General features: G+C 44.8%; 1 long non-coding RNA gene across 1 annotated transcript in view; it reads right to left on the bottom strand.

Annotated features, from left to right (window-relative positions):
- LOC135305041 (uncharacterized) overlaps positions 1-26,110 on the bottom strand; it is a 32,790-nt gene that overhangs the window by 2,246 nt on the left and 4,434 nt on the right. Inside the window, exon 3 of the long non-coding RNA XR_010366324.1 lies at positions 1-26,110. This exon is cut by the window's left edge and continues 2,246 nt beyond it. This is a non-coding gene — a long non-coding RNA (uncharacterized LOC135305041).

The raw sequence follows: 26,110 nt of genomic DNA, 5'->3' as shown, positions 1-26,110 counted from the left end.
TTGCACTACATTTCACATTTTCTGTATCATGACAAGAGGTTTATAATATTCACTCTGGGACATATAAAGTGCCTTCCACCCATCCTTTGGATAAATAATTTAAGAAATTGTTGGGAAATCATACCTAATTAGTAGGATCTGCACTCAATAAGTGCCTTTTGATTTAAATTGTATTTGTATTTTGATAGCTATTGATTTTAGGAGTAGGAGAAATGAATAATACATTTTGCATTTCTCCTCTGTTCACAGCAATAATCTGACAGAAATAATGGAGAACACTGCTGGAAGCAGCCTCTTTGGGGACCTGCATGCCTTTCCCTAGAAAGCCCACGGGACAGTTAAAGGCACTCCTGTGTGGAATGGCCTGATCCCCTTTTCTCCCATTGATTTGCTGCATAATCCTGGACAAATCACTCAGCCTCTCAAAGGCTCTCCTTTTTCCATCAGCAAAATGGAAACAGAATGGTTCCTCCTCAGTTTGCAGATGACCACAAGACATGGAGAAAAGCAACAGACACATCCAAGCAGGTATTATACACATCCTAACTGGCACTGCCACACGGAGCATGGAGCCAGCAAGTGAGGCTTCCTGTGGGCACAGGAGAGTCTGGTTCCCCACGGCAGGACCCACAGTGTCCCCGTGGGCCTCTGAGAGAGCGTGGTGGGGCTGGGCAGCACACAATAACACACCCTGCCAGCCTCCTTCTGCACGCAGCTCTGCAGCAGGAACGTTCTGGTCGCTTTGGCTACTCGCTTCCCTGGGTGAATTGATACAAGACTAATTTGGTTTTCTTTGGATGCTAATCCCTCAGAGTGAGAAGAGGGAACAAGGTGAAGTTGTACCATGCAGATAAGCTGGGTAACAGGCTGGTATCTTCCCGAGGCAGTGCAGCTCGGCGTGCAGGTAGGGAAGGCTGCTTGCATGAATGGCCAGGGGTGAGGAACACAGACAGACAAAAACATCTCTGAGGCTGAAAACAAATCAGAATATATAGGTATTTACAAACACTGATTTCCAACACCCCAGCAGCTGTAACAAATGCAGACTTTATGAGATAACCATAATTATAGAAAAGCTTTATTTTTGGTTTGTTTTTTTTTTTTTTTTTCTCCCAGTGTGCCAGCTTGGATTTGAAAGGAAAACCATAGGCTCAACTGTGCAACACAATAAACCATGGCATCAAAGCAAGCATCAAAGTGGCCCCTTGGCTGCTGGCAAACAGTACAGTCATAAGAAAAGAGACAATGAAAATACAATAAGTAGAAATAGTGCTTTTTTCCCATAACATAAACACCATAGACATTCTTTTAATACAAAGAGAAGCAGGATCCAATGTGACAGCTTTATATTTGCCAAGTATCATGGGAGGACTGTTAAATACATCCTCCCCAAACCAAGCCAAAGGAGCAGAACGAGCCAAGATGTTCTCGTCAGAACAAAGACGTCCCTTTTCTTAGGTCTCAGACAGTTAGCAGGATTAATTTTGCTTTTTATTTATTTTAATCATCTCCATCTCAAGCTAGCTTCACCAACATGTGCCAAAATATCTATTAGTGCCTGTCTATATAGGTACAGTCCACTGCACCAAAATCAATTTATGGTCTTCAAATAATGGAAATTATATTTAAGACATTTTTTTGAATATATAACTTTAAAAAAAATTCTCAAGTAGACAACTGAGAGCCAGGACTGTGCAACTCTGAAGCAGAGGGGTTGCTGTCATGTAGGAGCAGACGACTCGTATGTGCTTGAATCCTCAGCCTCTCACAGGGGGAGATTTAAATAATGCTTAGTGGATTTCTTTGTGATGCTTTTCCTTCTCTCTTTTTTCAGTTAATATTTTACCTTCTTTTTGAAGCAGTACCTGCACATTAAGCCCCACATTCATACAATCATAAGGGACATGCAACTTTTCTGTCTTGCCCTTCTACTTTCAAGCAGATTTACAGAAATTGAGTCCTGACAACCCACAGCTGAGGTGCTCAGGAGCAAACAGCTGAAAGCATAGGAATGGGGCTGCTCAAATATATTTTTACCCTTCTCTCATTAAAGATTCATCTGAAGAATTTTTGTGGGAGCCTTAGCCAGTAAAACAGCACCCATCTCTTTTAGGTTCCCAAGAAGCAGGGGCACAGGGGAAAACAAGTATCAGATACACACAATCTTTCCTCCTATGCCTGCTGTGCCCTCCCAGATGCAGTAATTCACCCTCTTCGTATCTTTTTGTAAAAGAAAAGCAATACTAATTATCCTGAATTATTTTTAAAGAAGATGAATATTGGAGAAGTTCTTACTTATTTCACAAGACATTCTGCTTTCCGTGTAAAATGTAATGATTTTCCATGTAAAATTAATGATTGTAATAAGTTTCATTTTAAGGCAGGTCCCTCCTGGGTAACCTCTCTAGTAAAGTCTGATTCCAGGTGAAGCCAACACGAGAACCATATTTGCTTTTATGAATGCTGAAATGGTCCATGAATCTCAAATAGTATTGCACCCTCTGTTTTATAAATATTTTATGTGTTTTTCTTCAGTAAATACATATATTTTGCTTTTTGAATCTCAGGGCCCCCTTTGAGCTGTGTGGCTCTTAGAATGTTAATAGAGAAGCAGCAACATGAAACTGAAAATAAATGCTTTTAACAAACAGGGAAAGTCTATATTTCACCAAGGAAAGTGTGGTTTAAAATAAAACAGACTCCTGCAATGTCTAAATCCTGCATATTTTCTGCAGAGCATGCCACAGCTATTGACATGCTGTTGGTTTTATATGTCCCAGGATGCATGAATTATTACTGTCATTTGACATTTTATATTCCTAGTTCCATAGCCTATAGCAACACTTACCGTCAGCTGTGGCAGACTATAGCAGACCTCTGGCAATGCCTCTTATTGATCAAGCACTGCTCACTGTTTGCCTGCTCAGTAATGCAAAGACATCCTAATTCTCCGAGACAGAAAACCCACAAGTTACTGCGTCTGGGATTTCTAGTCCTTTCAAGAGACCCAAGACACGAAACACAGATTACAGATAACTCGGTTTGCCTCCCAGTGGGGGAGAAGGTATCTCACAAGCTTTAGGTACTACAAAAGAAAGCACATTGTGTGGTAATACTGAAGAGAAAAGCAGGATGCTAACGAATGGTGCAAATATAACTGGTAATGAAAGGGACCTCAGGAATGAGAGAAGTGTTCCTCTGAGAGTCAATGGAGTTGTGCTGCCAGCTTTATTAACTTCTTTAAAAAGGATCTAAACAAAGTAATACAGCAAAAAATTATGTCAAAAGTGTGTGTGCTTATGATTTGAATAAAGGTAAATTTTCCCAGTGCTTGCTTAGGTGAAATTCCCCCGAGACAGCAAGAGCCTGAGTTCATGCAAATAATAAAACAGAAATTGCAGATCACAGGGCAGCAGAACATACCACAGCTGACCACGTAAAGACCCAGTGCCTAGCAAACACACCCAACACCCTCTTGAGCCAAAGGAAAGATGACCTACCCTTGGATGGGACAAGTCCTGTCTGGTGATGCAGCTCACAACAGCTGCACATCAATCTCAGCCCCTGCCTCAAGGAGCTGGTTTATCACCTTCTCCCGGTCCACACTCTTCCCCTCTCTGATCTCTCTCTCCTCCTCCCAGGGAGCAGCCATGGCCCCAGCATTCCTGCTGTGCACAGTGCTCTGTATGGAGCAGCGCAGCAGGGAACAGAGGCTGTGTCCACCTGCTGCCCAAGGGGCTCCTCAGTGAGTCACCCGAGAGGGAGCATGATGGCCAGGCCCTGAGAGTGGCAGGCTCCATGTCTGCACACCCTTCCTGCCCCAGCAAGTGCCCTGTACAAGGGCAGCTCTGACCCACACCTGGAACTTCTGTCAAAGTCGTGACAAAGCCAAGCCAAGGGACATGTTTAACTTGGCCAGCCTGAACCACCAGAGAGTTTATTTAAGCTGTGTCTTTTGCCAAGACTCACTGTGCCCTTCCTCAGGGTGGAGTCCCTGGGCAGCATCCTGGCCCTCCACAGGTCACAGCTCCACTCGGGCACCAGTGCCCACACATTCCCAGGGCTAGCTGCTCACCAACCAAAGCACTCCAGTAACAGTCCGTCCACGTTTGCTCAGTTAAGGAACAGCTTTGATGGGATGCTTCTGTGGTGAGTGTCCATCCCAGCATCCCACAGTACCCTATCCCAGCTGGTAGTGAATCCCCATGTGGGGAGAGGGCCTGAGGTTCCAGGGTTCTGGGGACCCATCGGACCCAGCTCTCAGGGTGATCCAGATCTTGAATCTGACCCCTGCAGCCCAACCCCATCAGGTTGTGGCTTTGCTCCTCACTTTGGCTGCAGAGACAATGGCTGCAGCACCCTCCTGGCATGCTCTGCTTGTCTTCAGGAAAGGGCTTTTCCTGAAGCTATTGCTTTTTCTCCCACATCTTTGAGCACAAGAGTAAGCATGAAGCATGGCAAAGGGGTTTTCTGCTTGCATTGCACCTTTCTCTTCATTCTCTCCCACTGTCTGATCCTTCTGCTTCCCTTGCCTGTCCCACCAGTGTTACATGAGGAGCCTCCAGCATTTTTTTTTCCTCATTGAATCTCTTGGAAAGCATCATCAGGTCATGAACCATTTCCCCCAAACACTGACTGCATCTGCTGCCTTAGCACAATGATGGAGTTGCTTATCCAGTCCACGCTTGCTACAATGAAAAGTCACACTTTTTCAATTTATCCAGCGAGTTTTTGTGATCACTTGAAATACAGCAGCACAGCTCTGCACCTGTAACATCTTCAGAGCCACTTAACAGCACAGCCAGAGAGCACGACTCCAGTTGAGCTCAGCTGAACACAGAAGGTGACTTCTGATGCTGGAGCACTTCATCACTGGGGTAAGACAGGCTGGTGAGGCAGGCAGCATTTGACTTGCAAAGCCTCTTTCTTTGACATTCCTAAGAGGCAGCAGGGCTGCACGTGAGTTAAACCCTTGCCAGCAAACAAAAACATTTTGCTTTGCCAAAATGTTACAGTGGTGATTTTGTTCCTGTCTTTTGAAGGCATGAGATTGAATCGACAGATCCTGTCACCTCCTCAGCCAGCTTGAAGAGAGCTGGTTAATGACAAAGACCATTGGCATTCACACAGTCCCACCTCCTTGGAGGCACAGTTCCTCTTTGGTTGACTTCTCCCAGGGAGAAACCAGTTTTCTGCCTCACCCTTGGAAATGGTGGACGATGCAAACTCCAGGCTAAATGCTTCTCTGCTTCATGAGGCTAAGCCCACTGGCCTCACATTCCTGTGGTCAAATCTGGCAGAGCAAACATCTGGAACATGCAAACAAACCCCCAAATTCAGACACCTGCTCATAACAAGGACAGGGAGGGTGTTTGTGCTGCAGTTCGTCATCACTAGGGTGGGAAGAGCAGCATTCCAAGCAGGTACTGGTGGGACAGAGCATCCACAGAAGTGGCACAGACTGCAGGGCCAAAAGCAGCCCTTGGTGGCTCATGGCAGTGCAATATGTATGCAGGTATTGAGGTTTAGAAATCACCCCCACACACTCACACCCATGCTGAACTACACATCGTATGTATGGATGGGTGTACATGATGGTATCCTACATTTTCAGTGCCTCGTGTGCATCTGTGCAAAAAGATCACAACCCCTGTGGATAATTTATCAGCTGAAATAGGAATTTGACATCTGTCCAAATCCATATTTTTTAATCTTACAGTGTTTTTTTGCAATTTGGGAAGAGTTTAATTTTGACTTATTAACATCAGTGCACTTTACTGAGTGAGAAGAACAAACTCCTACCATGATTTCCTCTGAACCCTCATGTGAACAGACAGAATTTTTCCATTTATGCAAATACCAGATGCAGCAGTTTTAATAAAATCAAATGCCTTTAAATAAAATACTTCATATAATTTGATTTATTTGTAGTCTAGCCTCTAAGATTCAAAATACCTACTGTCTTCCCATGATCAATAATCCAATTTTTAAGGGGCTGTTACTTTCATTATAAACATATAAAAGCAATCCAAGCTACTAAAACCCTGTATACAGACACATTGTAAAAGCCAAACTACTTTTTACCCAGCAGGCAAAAAAAGAGACATAAACAGGTCTGAATTGTTGCAGACATAAATATTTTAGACAGACTAGAAAAACCTTTGGGAATTTGAGATTGTAATTAAGCCCCTTAGCAGACCATTCAGTAAACCACTGCCTGAAGGACCCTGTGGTGGGTCCCAGTTGTGGAGCAAGACATTGAAAGGGTGTAAAAGGCAGCAGACCCATTTCAGCCAGGGGCTGTTCACCTGTCACTGAACAGGTCACAAAGTCAAGAATGGCTTCATAGGTGTGCCACAAGCATTCCCTGCTCCTGTGTGGAACATGGTGTGCTTCAGCTGACAGGAGAAAAGAGAGAAGACACATTTCTCCTTTGTCTGCAGCCAGCTGAGCTTTCTTCCTCTGTTTCCACCTCTTTCTGTCTACCTCCTTCATCCCTCATCCAAGCTCTGTAAGCTTCCTATTATTCCAGACATTAAATCAATTTGTGTAAAACTATTACTGTTGTAGATGCTCTTTCTGTCTTCCTATTGCTCAGTAGGAAGTAGACTTAGCGGTGCCACCCTAACTAATGAAAGTTTATTTAAGAACAGCTCAAACCCACTAAAAATTAGTAGCTTGATCCCACAGACCTGTACTCAAGCCTTCAACCTCCAGCCTGGATTGATCACTGTGGTGTCCAAGAAAGTGCTCTTGGCAGACTCCACACTGTCTCAGATGCATCTTTACGTGCATTAGTTGCATTAAATAAATCATTATCACTGCACCAAACTATCTTCTGGTCTCATCACATGTTAAAGTTTCAAGACCTGCTTGGGACTACTCTGCATTGCTGATATCTGTGAAAATGCCATCCCCAGAGTCACCCTGAGCAGTGACACTGCAGTCAGGCTCACGCAGCAACTTGGAAGCACAACAGTATTTTTAACATCCCAGAAACAATTACCACATCATCACTCTTTATGGCTTTCCTGGAATATTCTTTATATGATTTATACACAAAGCACTGTGTCTAGGATGTTAACTCTTCCTGCTCAGACCCGATGGGTTATTCCTGCTCAGTGAGGAACGCGTGGGCTTCCTCTTAAACATGATTTTAAAATTGAACTGGTGATGAGGAAAGCAAAGCACAAATTGTGATCAGAGCTTTTATCAGATCTCTACTCTTTGTGTGAGGGTAGGCAGTGTTTCTGATTAGCAGAGGACAAGTGTACTGGTCTCTCCAAAACACAAAATAAAGCTTTACAGAAGATATGCTCTTAACTCTTGCCAACCCAAGTCTAGAATTAATTCTCAACTGGTTGGAAATGCCAAGCCAAATTCCTTCAAATCTTATCTTAAACTAGCTTTTTATGAAGGCTGAATCTCATTGACAGGTCTGCTTTTACTATCAGTAGTAGGATACAACTCCTCATTTTGCTCTTTCACAAGGACACTATTAGTTTACTCCATATTGAAGTTTATTGGGCTTTGACTTTTTATAAGGCAGCAGCAAGTAATTGCATGGAACACATTTTCATTGTCCCCATCTGTAAGAGGGTACAATGAGAGCAGAGACAGTGTATAAACACCTTACAAAATAATCTTTGGCCTTTGATAAGGATGCATTGATTTCGGTCATCTTGTTACCACTGAATCTTTATACAAAATCACTTTATATGAATGTATATTTTATTTTAAATACTTAGCTCTTCTAAATCACAATCACTGATTTACTTTTCTTTTTGACAGTAGCAAGAAATATCAGCTATTTCTCCTCTTAGAAAAATGAAACAAAATAAAAAGAGGACGTACAGCCCAGTGTGTGGCCAGATAGGACATAACTTCATCTTTTGTCACGGTTTGGTAAACAGCAAACCTGCTGAGATTGAGCTGGGAACGGGTGCTTACTCATGCTCCTTGCAGACCTCGGGCCAGCTGAAGGTGGGTGAGAGCAGACAGGGCCTGTGGCCAGCAGCAGCTCCTTAGGGCAGCCGTGGGCACACGAGCCCCGCGCTCCCCGACTCTTCATCCCCTTGGCTCCTTCTTCCTTCTCTCTCCTTTCTGCCTTTTCCCCCATTTCTTCCCTTTGTCTGCTATTTTCAGTCATTCCTTTCTGCCCAGTTCTTCCTCTATCTTTTCCCTTTTCTCAGGTGTTCTGTCCCTGTCCTCTGCTCCCTTCAGGAGAGGAGAAGTGGGCAATGCTGTAATTTAGTGCTGATTTCTTACCTAGCCTGGGATAAGCAGCAAAGAAATAATGAAACGTGCAGACTTAAGGAAACAGGTATTTTGTTTGAAAAATGTCCTTTAGCACCCCAATTCAATCTCTCAAAAAAAAAATCAATTGCAATTTTTAACAGGCATCAGATCACAACTCAAGGTACCACTCCCTAAATGCAATAATGAGTCAGCTCGTTCTAGAAGTTGCCGCATACAGAAAACATTTTGCCAATTATTCATGAACAATTCTACAAAATTAATTACAGCCATTATTTAGTGTGCTCTGTCACATCAACTTTGCAATTATTCAATCACCTTGTTTTTACATACCTATTCAAACCCTGAAAATAAAGACTTCTATTAACTTAAGCACATCTTTCTGAACTTTTTAAAATGCAGTAAATTCTTGGTTTTCTGCCTTAAGTCACACAAAGGACAAGGCAATAAGAGATAACAAGGGTTCTCAAAAAAACATTAGAGAGACTATAATGCTACTTTCATGTTTTTGGTATGAGATAGCGTTCTGTACCTAATGCACACAGATTAATTGCAAGTACAATGGCATTTGGATAACGACAATTGGAAGCACAAAATTACAAGTGTACTGACATGTTTTTTGGTGCTTCCTTATAGCACAGTAGCTGCTGCTCTTTGTCCCCCACATCCCTTGTGTCAGAAGCAGCCCAATACTAATAAATCTCGAACACACTTTTGAGATTCATGGCAAGGGCTGCAACACCTGGGTGGAATTTATAAACATGTCTTAAAATTGTTTCTGCGTCATACTAGAGCACAGACACAGAAGGAAAGGTCTCTTTGCCCTGTTACTGGGCATCATAAATGAAAATAACTTCCTTCCTCGGCCTGCGATGTGATCCCTGGTATGTACAGTTCTATCTGGATGTGAAGGGGGGCAGGTTCCTGAGTCTTGCTGAAGCAGCCCTGGGCAGAATTACTTGTTGCTTGTGACCAGTAAAGATGGGGCAGCCCTGCAATGCTTTCTTCTAGCTCACTTGGGGAACCAAAGATCTTTTTAGGACACTTACTGTAAGTATTTATGAGTATTTATGTAAGGTAGCAGCAGGGCTTTAAAATCTGGCAGTGCCTAGAATTCACAGACCTCAAATCTGCTACACAACTAAGATTTGGGGTTAGATTTCTTTTTAGGCATTTACATAACCTCAGAAAGTGCTTTGCTCAGAGCTGTCAGTCAGAGACGTTCCAGCATAATTTCTGAAACATTAGGGAGTTTCACACCCAATGTACAGCAATCTGCTTGGATCCAAAAACTAGAACACGCTGTAGTAAACAGCTTTTTTCCTGATCTCATTTCATGTAATTGGGCAGGAAAATTGAGGTATCAGAGGCTTGAATCCTGCCTGGAAGAACAGAGCAGGGCAGGGAGGGTGCAGCAAGGGTTTCAGTAGTGCATTGTGACTCCTCAGCTCATCAGACCAATTCCCTCTACCTTTCTTCACCCACTTGGCAATCTGGTGTCCCCAGCTTTTCACTGAGCAGCAAGTTAACCCAGAGAACTGCAGGGATTTGTTTAATGCAACAAAAGCTTTTGTCTAGTGAATATCAGGCTTAAATCATTGTATGGGTATATCCTCTGGAAATCATACTCAGTCTCACAGAGCTTCAGAGTAGCTATTTGGAATCCATCAGTAGAAAGATTGGAAGTTTCTAAAGAAAGAGATCCTTAGCTGCAGATTCTTTAACCAAGACCTCTCTCTTATGATTTCCAGTGAGTTCCTGCTCTCATGTGCTAAAGGTAATACCAAATTTCTGGGGTAAAAAAAAAAAATCATCCATCTTTTAAGATCGTACTAGTCTAAACAATATAAGTATAAATATTTACCATAGAAAATAATTTCCTGGCTTCCTCAGTTTCCTCCCATGGAAACCCTCTTACACCACACTGTACATTATGCACATGCAAGAGGAATTCCAAGGCGGAGAGCCCGGGATGCGCTGGAGCCGCATCCCTGGGGCGGCTGCTGCGGGAGCCGCGCACAGCCCGTGGAGCCCGGGGGCTATCCCTACCCAGCCGGGCCCTCCCCGGCAGCGAGCAGGGTGCTGAGCACTGGCTGGCCCCAGACACCCTCCCTGTGCCTCCGGGCAGAGCCGCAGCAGGGCACAGCAGCCGCTGCTCAGCCCCGCACCGAGGAGCGGCGGCGAGGGACAAACCCAGGGCATGGCGCTGGCCTTGGGCAGGTGGCTATCTGCGGGTTTTAGGTCGTGTCTGTTCGTGACAATAACCCACCACCCTGACCACTGAAGCTCCCTGAGTCCCAAATCCTGGCCCCAGGTGACCCCACCCGCCCTCTGTCAACCCCCTCCACCCACCACGGGCACCTCGTGCTCAGCAGCTCCTCGTATGCATCAACCTCTAGAGCATGCATAGAGCTGTTGTCTTGCCAAGAACATTTCCTTCCAAAGGAAACCCATTTTCGCCCCCTTTTTTTGCCATTCAGCTTAAAGAAATAAAAGGAAATAAAGGAAAATATGGGGATTGTGAAATTATATTTTCCACCTGCACATTTATGTAGGGGAAAACCTTCTCACCCAGCACCACTCAGACTTCCATGCTATTGTAAAGGTACTGTGCTTGACCCTGTGGAACTCACAGTACATTTCATATTTCCTGCTTCCTACAGCAGCTAACTCTGGGCAGTGCTGGATTACTGCAGTTATTCCAGTGACGTGTGCCTGCGCATACAGGTGCACACCTGACTGCAAAACACAGCTGTATTCTTAAAACAAATGTGTTCAAATTCTATCATATCAACGGAGTACCTTTTGGCTTGAAAAAAGAGTCCACTATTCTATATCCCTTATCAATCGTGATATCTAAATGTGGAGCATACAGGTAGTTTACTCACTGATTTCTCAGTCAACCTCCTGTATTTTTGATACTATTTTTCAACCTCAACATGGAGTGGAAGAGCAAATCATGATCCCACATGTTAAAAACAAGAGCAATTGCTCATGTACCCTGTGCAGCATTCCACTGGGGAAAGCCTGACAGCCTGCAGCTCTCATGCAGGCAAAACTCCCACAGAGGGGAACATGACTGCATGTCCCTAACACTGTCACACCAGTCTCACTGTTTGAGGACAGGCTTTTCTGCATGGACAGCACTTGGGTATTTTTTTGTAAAAGAAATGAAACTACTAAAATACCAAACTTCCCAAAAGCAGTCAATAATAATAAGAATAATAAGTCAAATCAGCATGTTTTGATTTTCTATATAAGGGTATGTTGAACTTTCAAAGGATGATAGATCTCTCTCTTCCAAAGAGAGTCAGGTGATGGCCCTTCCCATATCTCAGATTAAATGGGGGTTTTCATATTCTAATACTTGTGCTACATATGTATGCTTTAATATCCTTTTTGAAATGCTGCAACTGAGGCTCCAGTTAGGGTGGCCGAACATTCGGAGCTGTTTCAGCCAATCCTCATGTAAAATCACAAACTCAGCAGGGTTGCCTTGCATTTAGACTGCTTTAAGAAACTTTGGTTCCCGTTTTTCATGCTCTCCTGTCTTTCCCCCACTTGTACCTTGGCACAGGGAGCAAACAGAGCAGCACAGGCTGTAGTGTGCTCCTATACTTAGTTTCCTGAGCACAAAACAAAGATGGAAGAGCCTAGAGCAAGCATCTGTCCTAAAAGAGGCTGGTATGGAATTTGTCACCAGATACAGGGAGCTGCAGTTTGTTTTTGTTTTTTTTTAACCTGCAGGAACTCTGAGTCAAAATATCTAGAAAAAGTGAAATTTAGTAAAAAATTGGATCATCCTTTTCATCATTGTTTTCATCTCCAGAATCCTTGCAATAGCATTTTGGAAAGAGCTTCTCTGAGAGACAAAGAGGTTTTGTCCTGGGAAGCCAGTGCCCAGCAAGGGCAGATTCCCCTCCTGTCACCTCCAGGCAGCAGATCCATGCCACCCCATGTCCTGGCTTTCCCTGACCCTGTGCCGGAGGACCCACAGTGCAAAACATCAGTTCACACAGGCATCAGCATCTGCCCGAGTCCCGGCATCCAGGAAGCACCAGGAACAGCAGACATTGCAATGTTTAAATTTGCCAACAAATAAAACAGTGCATGGCAGCAATGTTCCACATGAAAGGTAAAACTCACAGTTGGAGCGGGCTGTAGGGTGGTGGCTCTGTGCACACTGCAGACTCCATCCTGCTGAGAGGGGACGTGACAGCTGCCTGTGCCTCTCCTGTGGGGGTCAGCCCGGACCTGCCTGTGGCAGAAGGGATGCCACACAGCCTGGCCATCCCCCTGCCACCAAGGCGAGCCACAGCTGCTCCTGCCATCACTGGCTGCATTATTTCCAGCCATTAAAGTACTGCTCTGCAGGCTTGGATTTTCATGTCAGAATCTAAGAGCTACAGAATAACCCTACAAACCAAATTATATCACTGAGACCCTCTTTCTCCACCAGGGCAGAAACAATTTTGACCCACATTTGTCCTCTAGCAGTCTTTTCCTTCAGGTGAGTGGCCCACAGTGCTTCACCACAATTAACCATGGCCATGGCTCTTAGTAGCAATTTGTTTTCAATTACCTCCTTCAGGCAAATCTGAATAATTACCACCAGTTTTTTCACATTTCTTTCTGCTGCCAAGTCTGTATCAAAGTGCTCAAAGTGCATCAACTGTCGATCCTGCAATATTCCAAATAAACAATTGATTGGCCCTGGTGAATGCCAGGGCAGCCCAAACCCTGTGGTGCTTTGCTCAGCCCAGACCCCTGGGCATGGACAGAGATTTCTCCCCTGTGAGAAGTGCAGGGTCAGTGCCACAGAGCCACCCTGGCGTCAGCTCTGCTGAGTCCAGGGGAAGCACACACCCACTAACAAAATCACCATTGCCTGGGGCTGCAGTGCCAGCAGCTCCTGTCCCAGCTGAGCCCTCGGAGGTGCTGACTGGTCCCAAAGCAAAGGGTGCTCACACAGGCTTGGGCACACACTGCCTTCCATCCCTGGAGCATCTCCACCACTCTAAGGCAGCAGGGACCAAACTTCAGCTGATCCGAACAGTAGTTCTTCCAAGGCAGGGAAATGAAGGAAGGAAACTGCAGCACACTGTGGATGCTAATTGCATTTGCTCTGCAGGCTCTGAAATGTCAGTCAAACAAATATGCCATTGCCTTTACTGCTCTGCAGTTGCCATTTACTATTTTACTGGGAAATTGTCCAGGAAAGGGATACTACCTAGAAGGGACCATTATGCTAGCACTGGAAACCAGCAATATTTCTGAACAACCCCATGGGCCCATTATCTGTTCCTACACTGTGGAAAGACAAGAAGAGCCAGAGTGAGCCAATTTGTGTTCGTGGCAGCAATTGCAGCTGCAGAGGGGCTGGAGACAGCCCAGGACCCAGCGGGCACATCTGAACCGGTCCACGCTCTGGAGCTGTGACAATTCACACCAGAGAAGAGCGTGATTCACTGAGTGGAGAAGGAAAAAACCCATCTTAAAATGAGTTCTTTTATGAGCCTGAGTTTCATTATGCAACTTTATCAGAGTCTATATGAACCGGAGCAAACAATACAAAGATGCAGAACATGCCCACTCTCCAGCTCTATCAGTCCACAAACCCAGCAATTTCCAGAACACGCAGAAACCATGGGGCAGATGGGTTTTGCTGAGGTGACAAAGCCCCTTTCCCTGGGAACAGCTCCAGGGAATCTTATTCTCTGGCAATGCCTCTTGCCCTCCAGAGAGCTCAGTTCCTGCTATAGGCAGCTCCTTGATACTTAACTACCACTCTCCTAGACTTGGAGTGAGTGATTGAGATACTTAATATGCAGAATCATTCTGAATCACCCCATTTTACCACTACTTTATTTTTTCTCCAAGTCAAAAAAAGCATAATAAAGGGTACTCAGCCCACTTCTGCTTACTGTAATTCCCCACCCACTCCCCACAAAGAAACACAGATCTACCTGGACCAGATCCCATTGACTTCTAAGCAAAGCTCAGTCTGTCTGTCTTTCCCTCTCTTCAGGTAGTTAGTCCCAGAGGGCAGTTTCAGACCTACTTGTAGGTTCAACCTGTGTGGGCAGGATGAGCAGGGGCTGTGCCCAGCACACGTGAAAAAACATCCATTGCTAAAAAAGGCAACTCCCACTCCTCTGGAAATCACCTTAGCCAGGAAAAGGTGTGCCCTTCACACCAGCACCTGTGAAGGCTTGCTGTTTGCAGACGGTTCAGCAACCATTTCATTTCTGACATTTTTTGGTTTTCATCATGTTGTCTCTGGCACTGAAAGCACAAGTGGATCAACGCTGGGTTAAGCTCTTGTGTCAGGGCACCCTGTCCCTGCTACTGAGGCAGCACAGTGTCCTGCAAGCAGGGGACAGGGGCAGCAGCAGCAGTGCTGTGGCTGCTCTCTGGCACAGGGATGGCTGTTCTGCTGTGGGCTGGCAGCTGCATTCACTGCCTCACAGGGATGTACACCTTGAGCATTCAGTCCCTTCCTAATGCTTTACATACTTTTTTGGCCCTAGGTATAATTTCTGCAGACATACAAGCTGAATGAATACTTTTTTTTGGGGTTTTTTTTTTTTCATTTTAAACAAAACAAGTGCCATGTTTTATCACCTCTTTCTCTCTGTCTCTCAGATTGGATTTCTTAAACTCACATGGGTTACGCATTTTCATAAACCACATTGGCTGCAGCTAGCTGCATTTGAATCATCGTTTAGAGAAGTGAAGATTTAATTTCATGGTGGAATTAAGGCTGACATTTCCTTTTTATTTACACTACACCAAGGATTAATAAGGTTACTATAACCTTAATCTTTGATAGCTCAACAATAGAATACTCCGGGATTACCGCAAAAGCTGGATTTTAACTCTTTTAATCCCATTATTGTTGATAACCTTATCAACAATGTGCTCCACCACAGAGGTGGAGTGGAAAGATCTCAGACTCTGAAATTCCTTACCATGGAGCAACACTGGTAGTTTAAACAGAAGAGCCAGAGACAGTTGCTTGGTTGATGCCTGCAGTGAGGTTCACAGTTTGCAGTAGGGCTGCAATGCTGCTTTTAAGCGCCTTGTCAGAGATCTTTGCCAAGAAAAACATTGGTCCAGTGGCATATGTTGGTGGAGCAATGCAAGGTTGCTCTAATTCCCTTACTTTGTTTTTCCCTCCTCCCATGTGACAACTACTCCAAGAATCAGACTGCCAGTCTGGCAAGTTGAGATCCAGAAACTTACTGCTAATTACCATGTTTACAATTCCCAACCTGTCTGTTGGTGCCAACAATCAAACTGCATCCTCTTGAGTGCACCAAAAGACACTTGCTGGCAGTAGTTTCCTAAGGTTCCAGGCTGGCTACATTAATTATTGTTAACTTAATTTTTGGGTATTGAAAAGCAGCTTTAATTAGTGATTCCATGGGTCAAAATTATCCTTTTATGAGTTTCAAGGAATAGCAGCTCGACTTATAGACTACTTACCAACCTACGAGTCTTTATTTGGAAACACAAGTGGTAATAAATTTATATGTGGCCTGATAAAGTAGGCAGAGGTTCAGTAAAAATCACACAAGGAAACAAAAGGTTATGCCTTCCCTTTCAAGTAAAAGACGCAGCTTTAAAAAGGCAGGTTGGATATATTTTATCATCCTCAGTAAACATTTGACTGCACAGAATAAACCACATTCTGAAGGTATATCACTGAATCAAATTATTTAGTGAATTAAAAGAAAAAGCGTGTATTTTATGAACTCAGTGAAAGAGAGCCCAGACTCAAATAACTGCAGGGCACAGCCTGAGCAGAGAGGATCTCCTTTGAGCCCTGTGAGTCCTAGCCTGAGATTCCTGAAGGCCATCTGACTACTCACTTGGGATCCCTTTTCATTGAGCACATGCTTCAACCCTGCCAGAGTCAGCAGAGCACACAGGGCTGTGCAGTACCTGGGAACAGGCTGCCCACTAAAGGTCTGTGCCCAGGGCCATGCCTGCAGAGCCCACCCAAAGCCCACAATTCCCCCCTCCCCTCCCAGCAATAAATTTCTAACCTGGATTTTCCATGGCAATGAGATTCAATCTCCATGATGCTGGCTTTAAAATGTTGGTCAATTGATAAGAACTGCACCACACTGCCTCTCTGAAGATGTTTTTCTCTGTTTGCTGCCTGGCATGGAGCTCAAAGACAGAGAGCAGAGCTACCCCGAGCTCTGCCCAGATGCATCTTGGTGCTGCTGGGGTGGATGGGCTGCTGGCCACAGCACGAGGCTGCTCTGGTCACTCTGGCAGCTTGTGGATGCTGGTGCAGCCAACGCCAGGCTGTGCTGAGACTGCAGCCAGTCTCGTCTCATAGGGGTACTTATATCTGCTTATAATAACACTGGTCCTACTGCCTGTGTAAAGTTAGGCCTAGGTGTCTGATTTTAGACCTCTTTTTCTAAAAGCTTGGTCTAACTGCTGCCCTAACAGACTGCAGTGAGACTGACTTTTCTGCCCTGCAGCAGATTCTCCACCATCTCACCAAGACCCAAACCAATTTCCTTGCTCTCCTGGCAGTGTTTCACAGGCTGTCAGCCACTGCCAGGCTCCTGCTCTTGCACCACAGTCCTACTCTGTGAGGTTGCAGTGGGCTACTAGGGAAAAGATAGCCCGGGGCAAGATTCAGGCATATGAAAAGCAGTGTGGGGTAGGGGAAATAGAGCCAAAGCAGGGAGTAAGCCAAGGAGACAGACACTAAAATCAACAGGCATTTTAACTTACAGGGGAAGAAGGGAAGGAAAATGAATCACTGCTCCCAGAGGAGGCAGTCTGAATCTACTCTGATCCTAAAGCAAGAGAGTGGAAACAGGCATTTAAGAGCAGTTCATTTATACAAGGCGTACTGAATATACCGAGCAAACTACCAAAGGAGGCAATAAACCTGCATCTTAAGGACGGTCTAAAAGGAGTTGGATTGGCACTTTAGAGCAAAGAGATATTTGAGGCTGCAAAGGCAAGCAGCAGTGCACGGAGACACATGGACACAGCTCACGTGGCCCACGCTATTGACGTGTTTTCCCTCCCCAGCCCAGCCTGCTGAGCTTGATTACTTACATCTTGTATAACTTACACAGTCTAAAGAGAGTCGGCCAATTTCCACTCAATTTATAATTTAGCAAGCAGAGGAGCTTGATTCTTCTAATTTACATAAAACATACATAAAACTGAAAACAAAATAGCTTTAGAGCATATGGGCAAAGTACACAAGAGCCACAGAGGAAAGCAGGAGTGAAGAAGGATATGGAGCAAAAGCACAGTCTGGATTGTGCTCTGCTAAGGAGTTCTGAGTACCTTATTAATGATGAATATCTCACAGACAAGCCAGTTTTCATCATCACAGACACGTGTTGGTGGACAATCAGCACACCGACGTACCTAACCAATGCCATAACGCTGAGTGGGCTTTTTTTACTGCATCCTTCTTTTTCTAGATAAAGAAATACTGTTAAAAACCTTCTGCAACAATATGTGTTGTCAGTGTGTATGAAGGTAGAACTGCCGTCCTCCTGTTTCCTCTTGGACATCTCCTTTTCTCATGAAGAAAGGCAGGGATCTCTCACCCTGAGGGTAAACCCATCAGCATTCCACTTCTTTGGGAGCAGCAGCAGGGCTGTGCTCTTGTGGCCATTTCTCCTGCATTCCTCCTCCATGACTGCCGGGTTCTGGCAGAGCCAGAGAAAGCATTCTCTGAGAGGAGACACCACCTGCCAAGTGTGGAAGCTGGTATTCCTCCCATGGCATGGTAGGCTCCAAATCGTGCCGCTCTTCTCCATTTGCCTGAGGAGTCATCCTGGATACTAACAATAGACTCCATGGAGGCTGGTGGAGCTCAGGCTGCCTCACCAACTTCTGTCTGGATTCAGTCATTTCCAGTGAGCAATGTATAAATAGATGCTGCCTCATTATTGATGTATATTGTGCAAAGGGTTTAGCCAGGGATGAAGCCTGCCTGCTTTCCTTTTATGGATGAAAAGCGGGATCCCAGTGCCTTTATGTGAGATCTCTGCACATGTCAATCAAACCACACCAGGAAGATTCTGTGCTCTTAGGTCCATGTTAAATGGCAGCCACATGGGCACAAGTCCATGGGAACAAAATGCATGTGTGTATCGGCACATTTACAAATATGCACAACAAAACCAAACGAAAAAATAATTCTAATGGTTGCAGCCTAATTTTTCTATTCCTTTTCAAATCCCAAGACCGGGTGTAGTCTGGGCCACTCTGACACAAATCTCATTTGACATCATTATAAACCACTGATTTACACTAATGGAAGAGTTAGCCTCTGATTTAGGAAGCAGACCTTAGCAGCTGGCCCAAGCCTGAGCATCTCAGCCCTGCAGTCTGGCTGTAGCACATTGATACTTGCCAGCTAAATTTGATCATGAACTCTAGTGAAGGCGAGCTATCGATATTTCAGAAAGCCATTCCTCACACTTCTGAGCAGCAAACGGCCCATCACTAAGAAGGCCAGACCCTTGTCAGCATGAGCTGACTTATATGAAATGAAACACTGACCTCACTGCTAGCTCCAGAGTTAATCTCAGAACAGAGATTTTATTGGAGAAAGCAGAGCTATTGTTCTGAGCGTCTCTACACGGCACACGTTTAAGTTTTGCATTCAAGAAATGTGGACTACTTAAAAGAGAGTTGCATTTGATAAAGACTAAAACCTGAAAAGCCTAGCTAAGTATTTATTTGATTTGTTTTCCTTAGATTTCTCATCACGCCCATTCAGCATCCTTTCCCTCGCTCGAGTTTTTCCTCCCTCTCTACCAGGGTGGCTGGAGCAGAGTGAGCAGCACCGCCTCACTGCAGCTCCAGAAAAAGAAAACTAAACATGTCTATGTTCATCTCTAACCAAAGGTCTAGACTGGTCCTGCCTTCTTTGCTGGTAAGAATTTAAATAGACAGAAATGACAAGCATCTTAACAAGAAGAGCAAAAGGGAGTGGGTTTGGCTCTTGCTTCCTAGAGCAGGACTCAGAAATGTAGTTTTCATCAAGGGGTTCTTTGAACAACTGAAGGCAAATGGATTTATATTATCACATCTGACACATGATGGGACATCCACATGATGCCATAACACAACAAAGAACAATGAGAAGTAAAAACAGAAAGGATTGTCTGAAACATTGAAGGTAATTATGTTATTATGTTCTGCGTAACTCAGACCCTGGCAAACATGTGAGGAAAAAGGTCTCCTTAAAAATGGAAAAATCACCACCACTTAAGCTGAGGTCTGAGAAAGTTTCCACTGCTCTCCTCTACAGTTCAAGACCTTCATAAAAAAAATTAGGAAATTAAATTATTCTGAGATTTCTAAAATAAAACATGTTGAGAAAGAAAATCCCTTCCATCCCCTCAAATCTTTTGCATATATTGTAAACAGGAAGGGAGACAGCAAGGCAGCAGAGGAAGGCAGGGGAACAAGAAACAGTTTTTACCATAGTGGTCATTTTTAACAACTAGAGCATTGACACTGTAATAAGTGTTGCTCCAGTAACACAGCAAGCAATAAACAGTAAAACAGAAGAATGTATCATGGCAAATTGAAGAAGAGATAATATGAAATATATTTTCTTGGAGCAACCAGGTAAATTATCTCCTGAAGAATGATTGTTAAAGGAAGAGTTTCCAGATGGTGGGAAGCATCAAGCCTCCCTGCTCTTACTATTTTTCACCTAAATTGAAGAAATAAAATGAATCCTTAATAATGTAGTAATTAGTGATGCCTTTTTTATTTGATTTTTTTATCAGCGTCTTTTAGGAGAATGTGAGTATTTCCACAGCTATTACTATCAGATAATCTAAAAGTAGTCATATGAAGTCTACATTATCTGTGTAAATGCCTCTGTAAGATGCAGTGAGATGGTTCTTTTTCTGGTAACAGGCTGCACAATTGCATGCTGTACTGTTCTGGTTCAGAATGTTCCTCTTTCTCCAATTAGAAAAGACCAGCCCCATGTTGATCACTTTATCTTTGATTTCCAATGATTTATAAGATTGGTATGACCTGTGATCATTAATAAACTTTTTGGTATTGTCCTGATTTAGTAAAGGAACCGCTAATATTACAAACAAGGTTATGAATCAGCCATTAATATTAAAGTCAGCTATGTTTTTCCAACATTTCATGCCTCGTGCAATAACGTGAAAGGGGCGTACATTGCGTGCAACTCAGATGAGCTGATACAGAACAACACTCAGATGAGCTGATACAGACAACTGACCCCAAAACAGATAAAAGATCTACTTAATCTGAAATACTCTTGAGTAGTTTGGAAAGTGTAAGTTACCTCTTGTGGGCCTAGCCCTTTCTTTCTGGTGGTGTGAAGCGCTAAGAAATTATCGGAGCCATTTCAGCTCCATGGAGCTGTGTTGCAGCAGTCAGAGGCAAGAAGGCCTCCCCAGATGGCTCTCCAGCTCTCCTAGGGTGACTGCTGCTTGCTGTGTCTTGGCCAAGTTTATTTTGCATCTCCCAGGCAAGGGCTTTCCTGCCTGGAGATTGTTCTGTTGCTTTATATCATCCCCACTGGCTAGAGGGGCTCACTGAAAGGAAATGTTTCTTGATAGCCGTGCTGCATTTTCTCTGTACATAGCTTCTAGGTCTATTTGCACACACCAGGCTACACTGCTTTCCTGCTGGTTTCTGCAGGAGAACGATTTCAAAAGCAGGATACTCATTTCATTTATCTATATGGGCATTACTATGTAATTTTGGCTAGATATATACAGTCATATATATATATGTGTGTGTGTGTGTATATAAATATATATAAACCACCTTTCAGGTATATATTCAAGGCTCTTATTTTTCCCATCAATAAACCCGCTCTAGTTTCTGGAACATTTCACCTAATTTTTCGTTGGCTGCTTATAATTAGATACTGTTTTTCCAGGAAGCAAACTACCAAACTTGTGTGATGTTCCAGCCCTGGTTTCAACACTTCTGGCACATACTTCCAGCGCCACACTGTGATGCCTCCTCACCTACAGTCCCTGGTGCCTCACCTCTCCTCTGCCCTCTGACTCTGAAAAAGCTGGGTCACATCTACCTTCTACCAGCACCTCCTAGACTCTTCTTTTTACCTTCCTCAGGATCCTTTCTGTCCTTTGCAGTCAGACTCTTTCCACCACCTCTATGAATTCTGGCTTGTTTTTTCACTTTTAGACTACTTATTTTTGGCCTGTCATTTAAATTTCTTTTGAGTCATTGTTATTATCGAGCCAACATTTATAAATAGCTCTATGCATTGCAGGTATGGGATAATCAAGTCCTTTGATTTTTGAGCAATTTGGTTACTAAATGATAGCAATAAAAAGCATGTAATCATCATGGGCGTTAGCCAAGGAAATGTTTCTACCATTAAAGCTTTCAGGAGGTAGATGATGATTCTGGTAAAAATTTATGGCTCTTAATAATAAGTGTTATGATTTACCATTACAACACTAAATGGTGAGGTGTCATAACAACTATGGGTAATACCTGGGGGCGATGCTTTTCAGAAAAATAGTAATCTATTAAAAGGAAGAGAAGAAAAAGCCTTTTGTGTACGTAAAGACGTAGTCTATTTTTAAAAAATGCATAAAAATTTGTTGTGTATATTATGGCTAGTGTGATGTAAAAAGGCAGAGAAAAAGGCTAGTTGGCTTATTCTTACAGCTGCAAAGTATGTGTGGACCTGTGTGGATGTACAGATATTACTGCTTTCAGCTTCCTCACAAAAACCATACAAACACTAGAAGCCACCTAAACTGACATGAAAGACAATAACTTGTCGTGGGAAGAAAACTTACACTCCCCTCCAAATCATACGTAGTCTTAAAAGCAGAAAGTAAAAACATCTGCATAACTGTACACATCTACATACAATACTGTGGGCATTTATTTTAGGCAAATTTGCAGCAGCAAGAGGAATCATAACACAGGTCATAAATACGCACTGCAACAGCACAGCCCCTGCTGAGGTGAGTGGGTGTTGTGCCTCTGTCAGATCTGGGAGAATGGGGCGTCTCTGCTGTGCTCTAGCCTCCCTTCAGAGGGGTGCCTGTGTGTGTGTATGTATATTTATTCTATTCAGGGATATATGCATATGTAAGGGCTGTAGTTTTATTTATTTCTGGAAAGAGCACCTGAAGTCCAATGGCAGTCCCTGCCACTTAATTTAGGGTACTGCACAGCAGAGAAATGCTCCACACTATGGGCAGACCCAGGAGCGCTGTGACCCTGCCCGCACAGGACAGCAGGGACCAAAACTCCTCCTTGTACTCCCACTCCCACCATGGGGCATGACGTGCCCGTTGTGCCCAGGGACGCAGCCCTTGGGCAGATCGGGAAAGGCCCGGGCAGGGTGGGGGACAGCCAGTGTCACAGTGTCACCTGCGCTGCCACACCAGCGTCTGCTCTGCCAGCACCCGCCTGCGCCGCTCGGGGGGCCTGGCGCGACAAAGACTTACCCATGGCAGCAGCTCCCAGGCTACCCAGCAGAGAAAACTACCCAGAGATATAAATCTTCATGGGATTATGGCCTTTAAAGACAAGGCTAAGTCCAAGTAATTATTTTTGGGGTAATTTTTTAATTTAATTTTCTACCAGGATGCAGATTACAAAACCCATTTTAAAACAGAAACTTAGCATTCTGAATTAATTAAATATGCCCTCACCAAAATAGCTGTTAATGCACAGTTGGTGCTGCCACAAACCTCATTCTAAAATGTCCTAGCAAATGCTCATACTGGTACAATTAAACCCCCTTATTTATAAAGCAATTTCTTACTATGTTCCACTATAAACTTTTAGAGTAATTTTTGCCGTTAATGAAATATCATTAAACTACTAGAGGCAGAGAGGTTTTAGAGTTGTTTTTTTTAGCGCAGAGGATTTGCAATTTCTAAAGCAAAGTAGGAAGTGTAGCATTTTAAAAAATTCCCTTTCACTAGGGGTCTAATCTTTCCCATAGTGAAATCAATTGGGACTTTGCTATTGCACTGGATAGTAGGATTTGGCCCTAAATATTTTGCATTTAACGTGAGCAGACTTGCTTTCTTGAGCAGTCCCGTGGAAGCTACGTGCATTGCCAGGATCAGACCCATAGTATGAATAGTCACTACTTAGGCGTCTGTTGCTCAGAAATGACCCCTTCTGTCCTTCAATATATATATGTGACAGACCCCTGGAACTTCTAATAAATGGGGGGAGTCCCTCTGAGGTCATGCTACTGAGAAACATCATCCAAGAGTCCACACTGAATATTTACATAATATTCTAGAGTCATTTTGGCAAGCATATCCAGTATTTCTCCAATCAGATCCTACACTTTCACTCTTTTAACCCACATAGCATAGCAATTCCCAAAAGATTTTAGAGAAGAGAAATCTACAATCATCAAAATGTTAATTTTGACAATGACAAAGAGTACATGCATTAAAAATGCATTAGCCCTGTCATTAAGGCATTATTCAGCAAAACCATCTCATCATGCTTTACAGAAAGCAACTAGAAGAAACCAAGTATAAAGAACCATTTGCTAAGCTTGTATTTATGGGTACCAGTCCAATACATACTACACAAGGTACTCAACCAAGCAAAGAGCAAACAAATCCACGCCCTTTATGCAATGAAATGGGAACTCTTAATAATATTCTAAGTCATGACTCAATGGAAAACGTAAACTAAAAGCTCTGACCAGAGGAAGGTTTGTAATACAAACCTGGATTTTAAAATAGTGTTTCCACCGCTGTTCCTGCAGCACTCGTGAACGTGGCTGTGTTACGGTGCTGAACTGACTGTGATTTAGCAGCTGATCATGTCTTTTTAAAGCATAATTTAACATTATTTCTAAGGCTGTTGAACATACTAAACTACAAGGAAAAAAATCTGCTTTCAAGTGGTATTAGAGAAACACAAGGATCAGAGTGCTAGCATCAAAGATGTGTCTAAAGAATAACAGATCCACACGTCTGTGTTACAACGAGCACTCCACTCACTACTAAAGGCAACAGACTAAGATTGCTTTGGCAGTTGTTGGAAATTATTAAGTAGAACATTGACAGCCTTTAAATCTCTAAGCAAGAGACAGAGAGAAAGACATTCTCCATCAGCCCACCTCGCGCTCTCAACGATCACCCCACGTCTGGCTTTTCCACATTAAAAATCATTCCTAGCCCCATCATAGCTGAGGTTGGGGAAGGATGCATTCAAAAAGGCTGTCTTATCACAGGACTCCTGGTCTTGCTTTAAAATGGCTTCTGATCTAATTCACTTAAGGCTGAAATGTGGTCTCACAATTGTGACTACATGGCAACAAGACCTGGGATCATAGGGGCATGTGGAGAGGCCTTGAATGGCAAAACACTGGCATGATCACACCCTGCTCCTTTTCTCTGCCAGGCTGGTGGGCAGAGGAGCAGGGGAAAAAAGACCAGAACTATAAATGCTATGCCTGGATTTTCCTAAGCACAACATCTGAAAGACTGATCATTTGAATTACCAAATCCTGTACCCTGCTGCTGAGACTGGAGAGAAGAAGAGATGCACTTTTTCTGTGTTAAAGCAATGGGGCACGTCTTGGCCAGTTATAGGAATCAACACTCCCTTAGTTGTGTCTTCCACCCGTCCAGCTGCAAGTAGAATTTGGGGAGTCCTGAGCTTTTGAAAAGGGCACAAATAAGCCACCACCTGAACTGCAGAAGGGAAAAAACCCCTCAGTTCTGGCCCTAAACTTGTGTCTCAATCTGAGGCCTCAGAAGCTGATAAACCTCTGAGCTAGAGCTGGTGTGAAGGTGGATTCTTAATCCTGCCCTCACCAGGCTGCAGGGTGAGGATAAAAGAGCAACAGGGGCATTGCTTCCATGGAAAGCCAGCGGCCTCAAACCGCATCCCCGGAGCGGCCCCGCTGGCCGGCCGAGCCCCTCGGCAGCCGGGGCAGAGGCTTCCCCGGGCGCCGGGCGCTCTGCGGCCGGGCTGGCGGTCCCTGGCCCCGCCAGCACGGGCTACTCCCGGCCCGCGGCAGCCCCAGCCCCGCACACTCGGCTGCGGCGGGGCCGTGAGGGCTCTGCCGGGGGCGCGGACGGGGCCGGGGCCGCCGCGGCCCTGCGGGCACAGCGTGTCCCGGTGCGAGGCACCCCTGGCAGGCGAGGCCGGCCGCCTCGGCTCCCCCATCCGCGCCCCAAGCCGGAGAGGGGCGAGGGGCCGCGGTCGGAGCGGGCTGGGGGCTGCCGACCGAGTGCGGGGCACCGGGGCTGCCCGGACAGGGCGAGAGCCTTTCCGCGGCCCCGGAGCAGCCTGGAGAGCGCTGCCCGCGAAGGCGCAGCCCGCAGCGGCCGCGGCTCCCGGCCACGCTCCGCCGAGGAGCTGGCCCAGCCCCGGAGCTGCTCCCACGCACACACACACACCGGGCACCCCCTCCGCAAGAGACAGGGCGTTCGAGCTCCCCCCGCCCGGGCAGAGACACAGAATGAAACATTGCAAAGCGTAGGAAAAGATGGAAAAGGTGCTACCTTGGCAACTAGAGGAGGTGAGGAGCCAGCTGGTGGGCTGGGGGCGGTCGCGCTGCCTGCCTGCCTGCCCGCCGCCGGTACTCTCCTCGACTACGCGTATTCTTAAGCAATAACAACGTAATCCGTATTATCCACCCAAGAATACCCGTCACCGAAGAGAGTCAGAAAGCTGCTGCTGTTGCTGCTGCTGGTGGAAGTGTTGCACCGGGACAATAAATCCATAACTAAAATTCGCCTCCAGAAGAAGGAGAATCCACAAAGGTTGCCAAGCGATCTTGTCCCATATCCAGTGGACGCTGAACCTTCCCATC

The sequence above is a fragment of the Passer domesticus genome, chromosome 7 (assembly GCF_036417665.1).
Source record: "Passer domesticus isolate bPasDom1 chromosome 7, bPasDom1.hap1, whole genome shotgun sequence".
NCBI classification, from domain to species: Eukaryota; Metazoa; Chordata; class Aves; order Passeriformes; family Passeridae; genus Passer; species Passer domesticus.
The sequence above is the reverse complement of the archived record's forward strand: the minus strand, read 5'-3'. Positions and strand labels throughout refer to the sequence as shown.